Consider the following 15080-nt stretch of genomic DNA (forward strand, 5'->3'; position numbering starts at 1 on the left):
CCAGTCCAATGCAGAGGGTTTCTCAACTAGATTGAGATATACATTGGGATGCTGCCCCAGGCGTTTCCCATGGACAGAAGCAAAGTAGGTTTCGTGATATCTTTGCTTTCTGAGAGAGCCTTGGCTTGGGCAAACCCTCTATGGGAGATGCAAAAACCTGTTGTCTTGAGTTACCCTGAGTTTGTGGCTTCTTTTAAAAGGGTATTTGACGTTCCCACACACACTCCACTTCTGCTGCCAAGTGCCTCATGTCCATCAAACAGAGTATGAGAACTGTTGCCGACTACGCCATTGAATTACATACTCTGGCAGCAGAGGTTGCTTGGAACAATGAGGCCCTCGTGGGTGCTTTTTTTCATGGTCTCTTGGATACCATCAAGGATGAGATAGCATCCCAAGATATACCCAGTAAGCTGGAGAAGTTGATCACGTTTGCCATCCTCATTGACTCCAGACTCAGATAAAGACTTCCTTTTAAGGAGCGCTTGCGGAAGCCTCCTGTACATTTGTCTCCGAACTTTGCAGTCCCACCCTTGCCTCCCTCATCTCCCATGCCTCCTGGTACCGAGTCGGTCTGTGAAGATGAACTCATGTACTTGGGCTTCACGCGTCTCTCTGCGGATGAGTGTACCCTTAGAAGGAGGGAGAGATTGTGCCTTTAATGTGGCCAGGCAGGTCACCTTTTGAAGTCTTGTCCTACCTGTCCAGGGTACGCCCGAACCTTGAGGTCCTGTCATGGACAGACCTTAGGTGGCGTTGTTTCATCCCCAGTTATCCAGAAGGATAAGCCCCTGGTTTCGGTTACCCTTTCTTGAGCTGAGTTGTTGTCACGTACCTGGTAGGTTTTGAGCCTGAAGTGCAGAGAAAGACCTCCCTTACAGCTCCCACTCACGTTCCCCTGGAATGGAGACAGAGGGCCAGGAGTGAAGAGAGGTATGGGCGCCTGGCAGGATCAACAGCCACTGGAAGTACAGGAGTGGTGGCACCCTCTGGAACCTGAAGCTGAAGAGAAGACTGAAGACTGAGACTGGAATGCAGGGAGGACCAGGAACCCAGCAGGTAAGTAAGCCAGACTGAAGAACTGGGCTGGAACCAGGAACAAGCAGCAGGTAGGAGCCTGGAACGCTGGACTGGAACCAGGAACAAACAGCAGGTAGTAGCCTGGAACGCTGGACTGGAACCAGGAACAAGGCAGCAGGTAGTAGACTGGAACACTGGACTGGAACCAGGAACAAGCAGCAGGTAGGAGCCTGGAACGCTGGACTGGAACCAGGAACAAGGCAGCAGGTAGTAGACTGGAACACTGGACTGGAACCAGGAACAAGCAGCAGGTAGGAGCCTGGAACGCTGGACTGGAACCAGGAACAAGCAGCAGGTAGTAGACTGGAAGGCTGGACTGGAACCAGGAACAAGGCAGCAGGTAGTAGACTGGAACGCTGGGCTGGAACCAGGAACAAGCAGCAGGTAGGAGCCTGGAACGCTGGACTGGAACCAGGAACAAGCAGCAGGTAGTAGACTGGAACCCTGGACTGGAACAAGCAGCAGGTAGTAGACTGGATACGGGTATTGCACAGCGGAATGGTCAACAAGCCGGTGGTCGGTATTGGTCGGACAGCAGAGGTACCAGGGATTACACAGAGGGATGGTCAGGCAAGCCAAGAGGGTCTGGTGCAGGCAGACAGCAGGATGGTCAAACAGGAAGCCGGGTCAAATAACAGAATACACAGATCAGATCAGGTTGAGGCACATGGAACGCTGTAGTGCAGACAGCGGGGATTGAGTGTGACAGACCGGTTTAAATAGCCCGCCTGACACAAGCGGGAGTGTGCGCGCGCACGTGCGTGACAGCACCTGTGAACGCGCGTGCATGCGCAGTGGGACCCGTGGCCATGTTCCCGTGCGCCTGGATCGCCGGTTACTGGCAGGATCTTCATGACATTGCCCCCCCCAAGGGGCAGCCTCCGGATGCCCCTTTGAAGAAATTTCTCTGAATGGGATCTTTTAAAAGATTGCAACAGATCTTCAGCATGAATATTATCCTCAGGTTCCCAAGAATTTTCTTCTGGGCCAAACCCCCTCCATTTTATCAGAAATTGATTTTGGTTACCTCTTTTCCTATGGTCCATGATAGCCTCCACCTCGAATTCCTCCTCCCCATCTACCAAAATTGGATCAGGAGGGTCCGTACTTCGGCATGGAAATGGGTTGGAAATAGAGGGTCTGAGCAGGGACACATGAAAAACTGGATGCACTTTTAGTGAATCCGGGAGTTCAAGTTCGTATGCAACTCCATTAATTCTCCGCTTGACAGAAAAAGGCCCAAGAAACTTGGGACCCATTTTCTTTGAAGGGCAAGCCATCCTGAGATTTACTGTAGACAACCATACCTGGTCCCCAGGTGTAAGTAACAGCTCACCTCGCCTTTTCTTATCGAAGGTTGCTTTATTATATTCCTGGGTCCTGGTCATGGTCTCCTGTAAAACTTGGTTGTTGGAAGCAAAGAAATCCATCTTCTCCTGGACTGCGGGTACTATACATTCTGGAAGAGAATTAGGTAAAAATGAAGGGTGGAAACCATAATTCGCAAAAAATGGAGTTTGTTTGATAGCAGAATGAATAGAAATGTTATAGGCGAATTCGGCCAATGGGAGAACAGAAATCCAATCATCTTGGGCAAAAGAAGAAAAACAGCGTAAATATTGTTCAAGGGTCTGGTTTGTTCTCTCTGTTTGCCCATTAGTCTGGGGATGATAAGCCGATGAAAATGAGAGCTCACTGTTCAAAGTTTTACACAGAGACCTCCAGAATCGGGAGGTAAACTGTACCCCCCGATCTGAAACGATATTAACTGGTACCCCATGGAGCCTGATGATTTCTTTAATGAATGCCTGTGCCGTTTCTGTAGCTGAAGGAGTGCCCTTCATTGGGACAAAGTGGGCCATCTTCGACAACCGGTCTACTATGACAAAAATTGAGGTGAAGCCCCCAGCCGGGGGTAATTCTACAATAAAGTCTATAGAAAGCATTTTCCAAGGCCTATCTGGGACAGGCAAGGGTTTTAGTAGTCCCCATGCCTTGGTTCTGTGCCCCTTGTTCCTGATACAGGTGGTACAGGACTCAACAAATTTTTTACAATCTTCGCGTAACTGAGGCCACCAGAAGGTACGCTGTACCAGATCAGTGGTCTTAGCCACGCCAAAATGCCCAGCCAATGCATGATCATGACAGAGTTCTAGTACTGCAACTCGTAGTGTTTCAGGTATAAAGATCCTATTCTCATGCCACAGTAACCCATCCTTAACTTGGAGTTCTGCCTTAATGGAAGATCACAATACTGCGGAAGCCTGCTTGATCTGGGAAAGCAGGTTTCCCTGAAGTAAAAGAAAATTCCCCGGGGACAGAATGGTGTCTGGAGGGGAAGTCTCTCCTGGATAGGGCATCAGGTTTGGTAACCCTGCGTAACCCAGGGGGCGTGTATTTTAGATCAGATAAAAGGGTGAGTGACAGCGAACACAGCCAATCCCATGAAGAAGTCTATCCATGACGAAACATGTCGGGGCGTGGCTGTGAGTTGTGACGTACATGCTGTCAGCCACACAGGAGGATAGGATTACGAGCGCACGGAGGGACGGAGGAATCCCGAGGGAGGGGTGAGAGCATACCCAGCAGCTGTACTCCTCGGGTCCGCTGTGACCATTGTTTATTGGTATATCCACAGAGTTGAGGCTTGCTGTTTACTACACGATTTGTGCCTTTTGATTTTACACTAATGTGAGTGCTATGTGTGAGGATTGCAGTGATTTTAATAAATTGTTGTTGCTGAATTACACTATTGGGGCATTTATTTTCTTTTATGTGGATCCATTGAAAACCATCGTTGTGAACCTCGTATACACTATTTACCCTGGAGTGTGGTAAAAAGAACGTGTTTTGCCTTGCATGAGAGTGCTGGCATTTTATTTCGGTGAGTGCATGTCTGGAGAGTGTGATTTACTAACACGGTGGTGAGGTGAAAGAAGCACGAAGTTACTCATCATTTGACACATATCACTGAGGAATCATCTGTGTGGGACATTTGATTTTCAATTTATCGTCACTATCCTCTGTCACTTGCAGCTGGTTTGGAGGCTGCTTTCATTCATGAACTGTAGATGAAGTTTCTAACTTTTGCAGCATGAATTGGAAAACTTGCACGTGTTCATTTTTCTAGTTGCTGTCACTTTTATATGTGTGTATTAATGTATATGGTCACACTATACATTTGTATGTTCATCTTTAATTTTATTTTATTTTTACAGGTTATATATATATATATATATATATATATATATATATATATATATATATATATACATTTCTGTGGGTCACTGGTATTTCAGTGTGTTACACTTAGGTGATTGATTCACCTAAAGAGGGTATCACCACTATTGTATTTAGGTGATTGACTCACGAATAGAGGTTATCACCACGATTGCATACTGCAAAGTACACTGTTTTACTTAGGTAACTCATTGATTATTAAGAGGTTGTCACCATTATTGTACACTGTAAGGTATACACGTTTTGTTTTTGAGCGCCTTCCATTTAGCCTAGGTGTCGGTTTACCATCTTTCTGGTCTATTAACCGATATGTAGGATTAAATATATTATTGATTTATTATGTTATACTTCTTGTACTCTGAGAACAGCGTCTTACTTTGAATGAATAAAAATATTGAACAAGGCCCTAACAAACTACAAAATAAACCAATATACCCCAAATTTAAAGAAAACCCCATAATAGTACCCCCTTAAACAAGAGTTCAAATATACCCCCAAAATAATCCCCAAAATACCAACTTCATGAAACAACCGCCCATTTATTTTTAGGGAAGCTTTACACCAAAATATGAAAAAGAATGTTCACTATAGATAGCACAGCAGCTAAAAGTGACTTTGGAGCACCCACAAAAGATAATTAAGAACAAAAAAGAAAAAACCTTTTATAAGGAAAACAAAACAAAAAGTAGTTGATGGCCCAAGAGCTAGCAATAAGAATTAAAGTACAATTTCCTAACTGACTCTAATCTCTCCCTTTGTAGTTTCAATAGAAATGAATGGTAAAACATTTATGTATAAAAATAAAAAACATTATAAATACTTTTTCCCCTGTTTTTGATTAATATTCACATACAGTACCTTCTGTTTCCAGCTGCATAGGGAGGTGAGAGTGGAGAAACATCAGTGCACTGGTCTTCCCAGTGAGTGGCTGTGCAAGGGGAGGCATGCGAGGACAAGTCTAGTCATTGAAGGAGTTCCTAGCACAGCTAGAGAACTGACCACTGTGTGTTCTCCTCCTTAGAGTGGTCGGTTTTTAATAAGAAAGCAGAGGGACTAGCAGGAACACCAGGGATTTCACATAAAGGAAGCAATACAAAGACAAAGAGAACTGGGCACTTTCTCATACAAGTACATGGTACAGCAGGCACATATCAGGTATATGAAGTGTTGAATTTATATATGCTATTGCTCTTAGTTTGTATAATGTAGCTTCATTGCACCTGATGGACCTCTACAAAATAATAATAATATCTGATTTTTAGGTTCCGGTATCTCGATGCTCAGATCCCTGTTTACCTGGCAGCAGAAAAATGTTTGGATCTTCAATTCATGAATGTTGCTATGAGTGTGTCCCATGTCCAGAAGGAGAGATCTCCAACATTTCTGGTAAAATTTGTATTTGTTAATAAGCTGCTTTTGGACTATGTAGAAGTTGTCATTATAGTTAAAGTGTACAGTGCTCATACATACAATACTGTGCTACAGTATTCATACCGCTTGACATTTTCCACATTTTGTCATGTTACAACCAAAAACGTAAATTTATTTTATTGGGATTTTATGTGATAGACCAACACAAAGTAACACATAATTGTGAAGTAGAAGGAAAATGATAAATGTTTTTCAATTTTTACAAATAAACATGTGAAAAGTGTGGTGTGCATTTATATTCAGCCCCCCCCCCCCCGGAGTCAATACTTTGTAGAACCACCTTTTGCTGCAATTACAGCTGCAAGTCTTTTTGAGGATGTCTCTACCATCTTTGCACATCTAGAGAGTGACATTGTTGCCTATTCTTCTTTGCAAAATAGCTCAAGCTCTGTCAGATTATCTGTGAAAGGCAATTTTCAAGTCTTCGCAATTGGATTTAGGTCTGGACTGTGACTGGGCCATTCTAATACATGAATTTGCTTTGATCTAAACCATTCCATTGTAGCTTTGGCTGTATGTTTAGGGTCGTTGTCCTGCTGGAAGGTGAACCTCCGCCCCAGTCTCAAGTCTTTTGCAGACTCTAAAGCTACTTTCACACTGGAGCCATGGGGGGCGTTGGTGGTAAAGCACCGCTATTTTTAGTGGTGCTTTACCATAGTTTTTGCGGCCCTTTTCTGCCACTAGCGGGGCGCTTTTAACCCCTGCTAATGGCCGAAAAAGGGTTAAATGCACCCGCTTTGCTGGCACTTTGGAGGCGCTGCCCATTGATTTCAATGGGCATGGGTGTTGTAGGAGCCGTGTATACACCGCTCCTACAGCGCCTCAAAGATGCGGTTTGCAGGACTTTTTTTGGCATCCTGCCAGCGCACCAGTGTGAAAGCACTCGGTCTTTCACACTGGAGTGAAAGGAGAGGCTCTTTACAGGCGCTATGCAGGCGTTATTTTTAGCGCTATACCGCCTGTAAAGCACCTCAGTGTGAAAGCAGCCTAACAGGTTTTCTTCTAAAGCCCCATACACACGATAGGACTTTGTACAAACTTTCCCTTGGATTTTTGTACAAAGGGCGTTGGCCAGAAGTTTTGTCTTGCATACAGACGGCAGGACTTTTCCAGCCAACTTTCACCAAATCACGTGGTTTTTCAGCTCTTTACCACCACCCTTTGATCAACTTCTGTATTGTTGTCTGATACTGTGTCAATCTTTTAGTGGCGAGATTGACACCTTGCGAGCCGGGTTCACACTGGTGCGGGGATCCGACTTGGATCCCCGCCAATGCCAGGCACTGTGTTTGGTATGAATCTTGAGGGGGAACTCCACGCCAAATTTTAAATTAAAAAACGGCATGGGTTCCCCTCCAGGGGCACACCAGACCCTTAGATCTGGTGTGGATTTTAAGGGGAACCCCCTATGCTGAAAAAACAGCATGGGGGTCCCCCCAAAATCCATACCAGACCCTTATCCGAGCATGCAGCCCGGCCGGTCAGGAAAGGGGGTGGGGATGAGTGCGCGTCCCCCCTCCTGAGCCATACCAGGCCGCATGCCCTCAACATGGGGGGGTGGGTGCTTTTGGGGAGGGGGCGCCCTGCGGCCCCCCCACCCCAAAGCACCTTGTCCCCATGTTGATGAGGACAAGGGCCTCTTCCCGACAACCCTGGCCGTTGGTTGTCAAGGTCTGTGGGCGAGGGGCTTATCGAAATCCGGGAGCCCCCTTTAAAAAGGTGGCCCCCAGATCCTGGCACCCCACCCTTTGTGAATGAGTATGGGGTACATGGTACCCCTACCCATTCACCTAGGGAAAAAAGTGTCAAGAAAAAAACACAATACACGGTTTTTAAAGTAATTTATTAGGCAGCTCCGGGGGTCTTTTTCCAACTCCGGGGGTCTTCTTCCGACTCCGGGGGTCTTTTCCCGACTCCGGGGGTCTTCTTTCGACTTCGGGGGTCTCTCCGGCGTCTTCTCCCGGTGTCTGGATCTTCTACCGTCTCCTCCGCTATCTTCTGCTGCTCTTTTGCTAGAGGTGGCCCGGACATCTGGATCGTCTTCTTCCCTCTTCTCTTCCAGAGATGTTGACACAACGCTCTCTCTGACTGTAATGCTGTCTGTGCGCTCTGCTATGACTTATATAGGCGGTGACCCCACCCCCTATGACATCACAGTCCCGGGGCATGCTGGGATTGTGAGGTCATAAGGGGGCCTGGTCATAAGATGACATGACCACGCCCCCTTATGACCTCACAGTCCCAGCATGCCTCAGGACTGTGATGTCATGGGGGGCGGGGTCACCACCTATAAAAGTCATAGCAGAGCACACAGACAGCATTACAGCCGGAGAGAGCGTTGTGTCAACATCTCTGGAAGAGAAGAGGGAAGAAGACGATCCAGATGTCCGGGTTCCTCCACTAGTAAAAGACTGGCAAAAGAGCAGAAGATAGCGGAGGAGCCTGGCAGAAGGAAGAAGGCACCGGAGAAGAACCAGAGAGCACGGAGACGACTCCGGAGAGAGGGAGAAGAGTCCTGAGAGATCCCCGAATTTGGCAGAAGACCCCCGAAGTAGTAAGAAGACCCCTGGAGCTGCCTAATAAATTTCTTTTAAAACCTGTGTAGTGTGTTATTTTTATTGACACTTTTTCCCTAGGTGAATGGGTAGGGGTACCATGTACCCTGTACTCATTCACATTGGGTGGGGGGCTGGGATCTGGGGGCCCCCTTATTAAAGGGGGCTCCCGGATTCCGATAAGACCCTCACCCACAGACCCCGACAACCAACGGCCAGGGTTGTCGGGAAGAGGTCCTTGTCCTCATCAACATGGGGACAAGGTGCTCTGGGGTGGGGGGGCCGCAGGGCGCCCCCTCCCCCAAAGCACCCACCCCCCCATGTTGAGGGCATGCGGCCTGGTACGGCTCAGGAGGGGGGGCGCTTGCTCGTCCCCACCCCCTTTCCTGACCGGCCGGGCTGCGTGCTCGGATAAGGGTCTGGTATGGATTTTGGGGGGGACCCCTACACCGTTTTTTCGGCGTAGGGGGTTCCCCTTAAAATCCATACCAGACCTAAGGGCCTGACATGCCCCCAGAGGGGAATTCCCTCTCGCGTTCGCCGCAATAGGAAAATGTGTTTTTCCTATTGCAGCCAGCGCGAGATGTACAGTACCCTGTAGCCGAGAACCAGCGCAATGGGTTCGCGCTGGAAACATTCTCGCGGCCACGTACTGTAGTTTGTACAAAAGTCCAATGCTTTTGTGTACACACGATTGGACTTTGCTCCATTGGACTTTTGTTGCCAGAAAGTTTGTCCGTTCGCACAGCCAACAAAAGTCCGTTGGAAACAGAAAAAGTTTGTCCGATGGAGCATACACACGGTCGGATGTGCTCCAAAACAGCTAATTTGCATGTTTGTTGTCAAAAAGTCCGATCGTGTGTACGGGCCTTAAGATTGCCCTGTATTTGGCTCCATCCACCTTCCCATCAACTCTGACCAACTTCCCTGTCCCTGATGAAGAAAAGATTTCCCACAACATGATGCTGCCACCATAGGCGTGCGCACAGGGTGTGCCAGGTGTGCCTGGGCACACACTAATGCCCAGGCACATCCAACACACCCCAGGGCTTTTTTGCTGCCAAAATGTGTGAGAATTCTTTTTTTTCTAATTGACACTGCTGCAAGTAAGACTATTTGTCATGGATGTGTACAACTCCTGTGGGAACTGCAGCCACTGCCTGCGGGGTAATCAGTCAGTCAGCCGCATTTTCCGATGCTGACTCTGTAGTTCCGGCTACATTATCCCTGTCAGCTGAATATCACTCCGCTATCAGAGATGAAGCATGTGAACTTCAGAGAGCATCGGATAATTCCTGACTGCTTACTGCACAGCTGTGGCTGCAGTCCTCACAGGAGTTACCCACCATCCTATGCCCTGTGTTACCCACCATCCTATGCCCTGTGTTACCCACCATCCTTTGCCCTGTGTTACCCACCATCCTATGCCCTGTGTTACCCACCATCCTATGCCCTGTGTTACCCACCATCCTATGCCCTGTGTTACCCACCATCCTATGCCCTGTGTTACCCACCATCCTATGCCCTGTGTTACCCACCATCCTATGCCCTGTGTTGCCAGAAGACAGCTTGCCGAACTCCTCTCTGATGCAGCATTTGGATGAAAACTGTCTCTCTCCTCGGTTTCCTGTCTGGCTGAGTCAGGGCTTTCCGGCCCCCAGTACAAGTGGGAGAAGCAGGAAGAGATCATCACAGAGTGCACCCTCAATCACAGCTCTCCCTGGGGATGATGGAAGAGCTCAGAGGACAGATAGTCTTTGCAGGACAGGTTTACTGAAAGATAAAGTAACATTCTTGAACAGGTTAGGAATTCCTGGGACTTCTGAGGTGTTACATAAATATATTCCACATACACATTATATCCTGTTAAAATGTTTTTTTTTTAATAACATATAATGTGTGTTTATATGGAATACATCTATGTAGCACCTCAGAAGTCCCAGGAATTCCTAACCTATCAAAAACTCTTATTATAATAATACAGCCCAACTCCAGGACAGTAAAAAAGTCCATCCTCGCAGTGTGTGGGGGGAGGGGGTAACCTCATTCACTTACCTAATTCTAATTTCTCTTCCTTCACCCCAAAGCCATGACATCGTCACATACCATAGAGGGACATTAACCTTGTATGGTATGATGGGGAGGCTGAAGTGTGACCACAGCCAGTAACTTAAGACCCCTTTCACACTGGGGTATTTTTCAGGCGTTTTAGTGCTAAAAATAGTGCCTGTAAAGTGCCTGAAAACTGCCTCCTCAGTGTGAAAGCCTGAGTGCTCTCACATGGGGGCAGTGTGCTTGCTGGACGTTAGGAAAGGTGCCGCAAGCAGCATCTTTGGGGTGGTGTGGTAGCGCTGTATACACCGCTTCTAAACCACCTGTAGCGCTGGTAGATTTTTAATCTACTGCTGATAGGTAAATCTAGTGGGTTACTTGTTAGGTGAAGTTAGATTTGCCTCTGTTCCAGCTTGGCTGAGTTGCGTGTGATTCCACACTGCGCCGGTGGGTGTCGTTGTCCCCATGGGCCGGTGTTGGAAAGGCAACGTGTTGAAGCGTATGAGTGCTCCTCTGTCCCGGAGACAATTCAGTGTAGGTGGTCCTCCGAGCTGCATTCTGAGAGAGGGTATTTATGGGACAGACGCCATGTTCAGGGGTTCATTTTCAGCCACCTGCTGGCCCTCCTGGCCGACAGGTATGCAATAGGAATACCACCTCATGGTCCTCCGTTCTGGAGGCCCACGTTGCTGCGGCGTGTGAGTGGGCCCAGATGCCTGTCTGGGGCCTACCACAGTGGCAGAGGAATGGTCCTGAGCTGTCTATCCTGAGTGAAGAAGCTGGACAACTGAGGAGATCCCAGGGAGGACCCGTCATGGAAGGATCATGCAGAGTGCTATTCTGGAGAGGGGCCTGGTGACTCAGTTGGAGGACGTATCCTGAAGTGATCTTACTGCATAGTACTGCCGGGTTGGCTTAAAGGTTCAAGTGCTGTGTCTGATACTCATCCTAAACCATTACATCCTGTGGCAGAGGATCGTACGGGTTTTATTCCAAACAAGTCTGTGGCAGAGACATTTGTTCCTGCTGCATACTGGCTGCTAGACAAGTGAGAGAGGCCTATCCAGGCGGGCAAAGATTGAATCCCACAAGGTGAGTGCATTCAACTACAAGTGTTCAATTCCTACCAATGTACTAAAGAATACTAAAGAAAGGTATTTGAGCTTCCCTGCAACTTTCCTTCTGCCTCTTTCCTGCTACTTCCTTTATTACTTGTTCATTAAAGCATTGGAAAACATACTCAAGTGTTTGGTGCCTACATCGTTCAGAGGTAAACTCCACAGGACCCTAGACCCGGAGCCGGTGAAACAGAGGTGGCGGGAGTGAAGGTAACAGCCCGCTTTAAACCAGCAGCTCCACCGAGAGTTAGTGCTAAGCACCCAATGCCCATTGGTATGAATTGGCAGCGCTGGCTTTCTTCAGCCGCTAGCGGGAGTTAAAGCGTTAAAAGCGCAAACCTCTATGCATTTATTATTTTTTAATAAAAAGATGAACAAAGGCTCTTGAGTCAGGGAGGCACATAAATGGGTGGTTTTATGTACATATATGTGAGTGTTTGTGTGTGTGTGTGTGTTTATATACAGTATATATATATATATATATATATATATATATATATATATATATATATATATATATATATATATATATATATATATATATATATTACACACGCATGTGTGTTTGAGTTTTGGGGTGCACGCCCTAATGCAATAGGCTGCACACGCCTATGGCTGCCACCATTATGTTTCATGGTGCATATGGTGTGTTCAGGGTGATGTGCAGTGTTAGTTTTCCGCCACACATAGCGTTTTAGCTTTTAGGCCAAAAAGTTCAATTTTGGTCTCATTTGACCAGAGCACCTTCTTCCACATGTTTGCTGTGTCCCCCACATGACTTCTCGCAAACTGCAAATGGGACTTTTTTTGGCTTTCTTTCAACAATGACTTTCTTCTTGCCAATCTTCCATAAAGGCCAGATTTGTGGAGAGCACGACTAATAGTTTTCCTGTGGACAGATTCTCCCACCTGAGCTGTGGATCTCTGCAGCTCCTCCAGAGTTACCATGGGCCTCTTGGCTGCTTCTCTGATTAATGCTCTCCCTGCACAGGCTGCCAGTTTAGGTGGATGGCCATGTCTTGGTAGGTTATGTCTTGGTAGGTTTGCAGTTGTTCAAAGCTTGGGATATTTTTTTATAACCTAACCCTGCTTTAAACTTCTCCACAACTTTATCCCGGACCTGTCTGGTGTGTTCCTTGGCCTTCATGATGCTGTTTGTTCACTAAGGTTATCTAACAAACCTCTGAGGGCTTAACAGAACAGCTGTATTTATACTGAGATTAAATTACACACAGGTGGACTCTATTTAATAATTAGGTGACTTCTGAAGGCAATTGGTTCCACTAAATCTTAGTTAGGGATATCAAAGGGGGTAAAGGGGGCTGAATACAACTGTACCCCACACTTTTCACATATTTATTTGTAAAAAAAAAATTGAAAACCATTTATCATTTTCTTTCCACTTCACAATTATGTGCCACTTTGTGTTGGTCTATCACATAAAATCCCAATAAAACACATTTACGTTTTTAGTTGTAACGAAATGTGGACAATTTCAAGGGGTATGAATACTTTTTCAAGGCACTGTATATTTGGAAAAAAAATATGCATTAGATCTCTGCAATGTATGCACTTCCCTGTGTTTTATCTCTTTAACCACTAGCCAACCAGCCCCCGTCGTTATGCAGCAGCAGGCTGGCTCTCCTGCGCAAATCGCCGTAGCTGTACAGCGTCTCGTGCAGGCATGCACTCACCACCGGCGGCAGGTGCTCTAGGGGACCCGCAATCCCCTAGTACAGAGGCAGAACAGGGGTCTACCAGTGTAAACAAGCAGATCCCCGTTCTGACAGGGGACATGTCAGAGATCTACTGTTCCCAGTGATCGGGAGCAGTGATCTCTGTCATGTCCCTGCCAGCCCATCCCCCCTACAGTTAGAACACACCCAGGGAACAAACGTAACCCCTTGATTGCCCCCTACTTTTTTTAGTTAGTTAGTTAGTCAGGTTGAAAAAAGACACAAGTCCATCCAGTTCAACCATAAAAAAAAAAAAAATCGTACAATCCAATATACCTAATTCTATACCCACAGTTGATCCAGAGCAGGGGTCTCAAACTGGTGGCCCTCCAGCTGTTGCAAAACTACAAGTCCCATGAGGCATTGCAAGGCTCACAGTTACAAGCATGACTCCTACAGGCAGAGGCATGATGGGACTTGTAGTTTTGCAACAGCTGGAGGGCCACCAGTTTGAGACCCCTGATCCAGAGGAAGGCAAACAAAACCCAGCAGAGTATGCTCCAATTTGCTACAGCAGGGAAAAAATTCCTTCCTGATCCCCCAAGAGGCAATCGGATCTTCCCTGGTCAACTTTACCTATAAATGTTAGTACCCAGTTATATTATGTACATTTAGGAAAGTATCCAGGCCTTTCTTAAAGCAATCTACTGAGCTGGCCAGAACCACCTCTGGAGGGAGTCTATTCCACATTTTCACAGCTCTTACTGTGAAGAAACCTTTTCGTATTTGGAGATGAAATCTCTTTACCTCTAGGCATAAAGAGTGCCCCCTTGTCCTCTGTGTTGACCGTAAAGTGCATAACTCAACACCAAGTTCACTATATGGACCCCTTATATATTTGAACATGTTGATCATATCCCCCTATATTCTCCTCTTCTCAAGAGTGAATAAATTCAGTTCCTCTAATCTTTCCTCATAGCTGATCTCCTCCATGCCTCTTATCAGTTTGGTTGCCCTTCTCTGCACTTTCTCCAGTTCCCCGATATCCTTTTTGAGAACTGGTGCCCAAAACTAAACTGCATATTCCAGATGAGGTCTTACTAATGATTTGAACAGGGGCAAAATGATATCTCTCTCTCTGGAGTCCATACCTCTCTTAATACAAGAATGGACTTTGCTCGCTTTGGAAACCGCAGCTTGGCATTGCATGCTATTATTGAGCTTATGATCTACCAAAACCCCCAGATCCTTCTCCACTACGGATTCACCCAATCGTACTCCCCCTAGTATGAATGATGCATGCATATTCCTAGCCCCCAAGTGCATAACTTTACATTTCTCAACATTAAACCTCATCTGCCACATAGACGCCCAATTAGACAGAGCATTGAGGTCAGCTTGTAAATTGGAGACATCCTGTAAGGACGTTATTTCACTGCATAGTTTGGTGTCATCTGCAAAGACAGAAATGTTACTTTTGATCCCAGACCCAATATAATTTATAAAGATATTAAAGAGTAAGGGTCCCAGCACTGAACCTTGAGGTACACCACTGATAACCCTAGACCATTCAGAGTAAGAATCATTAACCGCTACTCTCTGAATCTGGTCTTTTAGCCAGTTTTCTATCCATTTACAAACTGATATTTCCAAGCCTGTAGACTTTACTTTACACATGAGCCGTGTGTGCGGAACTGCATCGAACGCTTTTGCAAAATCCATGTATACCACGTCTACAGCCACCCCTCTGTCCAAGGTTTTACTTACCTCTTCATAAAAAGAAATCAGGTTTGTCTGACAACTTCTGTCTTTCATGAATCCATGCTGTCTGTTGCTTAAAATGTTTTTTTTCCAGCAAGAACTCATCTATGTGGTCTTTTATTAAATGCTCCAGTATCGTCCCGACTATAGAAGTTAAACTAACAGGT

Source organism: Aquarana catesbeiana, linkage group LG01, assembly GCF_042186555.1.
Source record: "Aquarana catesbeiana isolate 2022-GZ linkage group LG01, ASM4218655v1, whole genome shotgun sequence".
NCBI lineage: Eukaryota > Metazoa > Chordata > Amphibia > Anura > Ranidae > Aquarana > Aquarana catesbeiana.